This window comes from Lampetra planeri, unplaced genomic scaffold (assembly GCF_965212315.1).
Source record: "Lampetra planeri unplaced genomic scaffold, kcLamPlan1.2.h2 scaffold_1189, whole genome shotgun sequence".
In the NCBI taxonomy this organism is placed as follows: domain Eukaryota; kingdom Metazoa; phylum Chordata; class Hyperoartia; order Petromyzontiformes; family Petromyzontidae; genus Lampetra; species Lampetra planeri.
The window spans coordinates 28,828-32,155 of record NW_027613903.1 but is presented as its reverse complement, the minus strand read 5'-3'; the positions used below and the strand labels follow the sequence as shown (position 1 = coordinate 32,155).

Here is a 3,328-nt window from a genome sequence, read left to right as displayed (position 1 = left end):
TGCCTGTGCTGTGCTGTGAAAAGGTTTCATGACATAACCTGTCTCTAAAAGGCCTGTACAAACACTATATAAGGGGAAGCAGCGACGGCTGACGACCACTGAAGACAGTCACAATGAAATTGGTGATCTTGGCTTTGTTTGTTGCTGGTGGTAAGTGTTCAGACTCACATGAATGAATTCAAATAGAATTATACATTTTAGGTCACGAGGCACCAAGTTCTACTCTGATGCCTTACAGCCTACGGGTGCGGCCTGCCCACCTTTCCCCCCATCATCACCAGGGTGGTTGGTGGAGATGATGTGCGTAAGAACAGCTGGCCTTGGCAGGTAACGTTCCATCAGTACTTCTCAGCTCGTGTGATGATGCCTCTGCTCCGTCTGTACAGTCACAATACGTTGTGTTTGTTCTCCTCAGGTGTCTCTGCAATACCAGAGTGGCAGCAGGTTCTACCATACCTGTGGAGGCACCCTGATCTCCAACCAGTGGGTCCTCACCGCTGCTCACTGCATCAGGTGTGGCTAAAACCTACAAAGAAACCTTTAATCAGGTTGACAAGAAAGTATGGAGGATATAAAGGGACATGTTTGAAGATCGAGTAATCAGATGGTAGAGACAGTGTGAAAGAAAACCTGACTTTTCATCCATTTCATCATATTATTCTATTATTATATGAATATTCATCAGTACATGAGAATCTCTGACGTCCTTCCTACATTATTACCTGATAACATAACTATCACAGCGCCAGTCATCAGTATGGGAACAGTACACCTCCAGTAATATTGTGTCAGTATTTTATTGCTACTTTTGATTTCCCACTGACGTGGTCTTACACAGATCTCATATTTGTGCAACACTGACAACACGTTTATGTTTTCTTTTTTGATTCCTCTTGTGGCTGAGCAGCAGTCGCACCTACAAAGTCTTTGTGGGAAAACACAACCTGAAGTTGAATGAGGAAGGTTCCATGGGCATCAGCCCTGCTAAGATTATCGTCCATGAGAACTGGGACTCCTACAGAATCCGGTAAACAGTCGTATTCCTCCATCTTGTATACAAAGTTACGCCTTTATTTCAGTGATGATTCTTTTCACCTGATCCTACTGCTTCATAATATTCTCTGTCTATACTCCAGTAACGACATTGCCCTGATCAAGCTCGCAACACCTGTCATGTTCACTGACGCCGTCATGCCTGCCTGTCCTTCCCACCTCCGGTGAGGTCCTGGCCACGGTACTCCCTGCTACGTCACCGGCTGGGGCCGTCTCTGGAGTAAGTTCTAAAAGAGAACACAACAGAAAGTGTTGAGAATGAGAAGACAGACTACACATGACAGACAACACTTAATCACAATAAGTGATGTTGCTGAAGTAGTGTGGTTACATTTTTGAAACACTGATTATATCACTGATTATATTCCAGCTCTGTTATTTTTAATTGTTCTGTGATATATGGCACTAAGATGAGTCCAAACCTGTAAGTTGAATATATGTGATGGATAAAATGTCTCTACACTTTAATCATTTAGATATTTTATACCGCTTTTGGTATGTAACCAGACTTAGTGGAACTAGCTGATGAAATTATCCTAGAATCAATTGAACCAACAGCCTCAAATATGATGGTTCTGTTCACTTGTTTACTTTTTTCCTCTGATCTCTGATCTCTGATCCTATTTCTTTGTGCAAAAAACCCCAAACAAAACAAACAAACTTTCATAGAATTTCATAGAATTCAAATGAAGTTCAGTTTTCATTCATTCAATCTTGTACAGCTGGCGGGTCCCATCGCTGACATCCTGCAGCAGGCTCTGCTCCCTGTGGTCGGACACTCTACCTGCACCAGACCTGACTGGTGGGGAAGCCTTGTCACCAAAAGCATGCTCTGTGCCGGAGGAGATGGAGAGCTGGCCAGTTGCAACGTGAGTCTCTATCGCATCCTGATCGATTAGATCTCCATGAGTGACAAGTACCCTCCAAATACCACACGCGTGTCTGTTCTGTTATTTCTTAGGAGACTCTGGTGGCCCCCTGAACTGTCAGAACCCTGATGGCTCCTGGGATGTCCATGGTGTGGTCAGCTTTGGGTCAAGCATGGGCTGCAACTACGCAAGAAGCCCTCTGTCTTCACCAGAGTCAGTGCCTACATGTCCTGGATCAACAACGTAAGTGGGAAAAGCATCAGATGATCGAATATGTGTGTGATTTTTCTGAGCACGTCACTGTCTGCAGACTTTGACGCTGACGAAAACATATGTGTCAGACAAATGTATCCACGTATACAGTACATGGATTTATATGAAAATAAATATACACACATATGCAATTCATTTAGGAAATAATGTGATAATGCAGTACAGTTCCTCCAGTGCCCTCTAGTGGATGGTTTACTACACTGTGCTTCTTTTCCAGGTGATGACCAAGAACTAAGCTGCCGTTTGATCCCAGTCACAATGAGTTGTTCAAGCTGAGTGTGAAATAAACAGTGTGGCCTGACAATATTGTGTCTTCTGTGTTTGGAAAAACCTGAACATCACATTCATTTTTCTTCAACCAGCAATACATAACTGCCAAGAATGAGCCTCTTTGTTTTTCATTTGCTAAATAATATGAATACTGACTGTTTATTGGTGGATATTCATGAAGCATCTATTTAATCTAATATTGTAGTCTATAATCAGTGGAGGCAGCTGTGGAAATACAATTAGACCATTACCCGACTAGATATGTCTGTATTCTGCCGATGTTTTACACAGTTCCCCGTTAAAGTTTTGCTTGTCAAACCTTTCTGTAACAGGCAACATAACAGGGCCAGACGTGAAACTGACATTGATGGTCTCCATGGTAACCAGTGGGGGGAGGGGGATCAAAGGCTGCTTTGATCGGCTGCTGTGATTGGTCCATGACTAACAGCTGCATGCTGATTGGTTCCATTTTTTAAAAGAGGGAGGAGAAGTCACAAGAGTTAGGATTGTTGAACGGAGAGAGGGAACAGGTAAGTTCATTCAGCTCTCGTCTGCATAATGCTGCTGTTACATCTAAATGTGAACTGGTTTTGTTATTTGAATTCGAGATGTCAGGATTAACAGATATACGACAGATGGACGATTAACCGCGACTGTAAAAGTCACACTGGGCTAATTGTCGGATGTCACGATCACACGTCAGTGTGTTTTAACGACAGATCAGACTGAGAGTGAGTCACTGGCTGGAAACGACAGACAGAAGTCAGTGTCCGTAGTCCACCAAATACACGAATCCAGTCGAAGTTGTGGTCCCGTTACGTCATGAAACTGACCGGCGTGTTGTGGGTGAACGACAGAGAAGT

At 43.4% G+C, this 3,328-nt stretch overlaps 1 pseudogene; it reads left to right on the top strand.

Annotated features, from left to right (window-relative positions):
• The first annotated feature begins 113 nt into the window (after window positions 1-113).
• Window positions 114-2,430, top strand: LOC144738851 (chymotrypsin-like elastase family member 2A; annotated as a pseudogene).
• The last annotated feature ends 898 nt before the right edge of the window (window positions 2,431-3,328 follow it).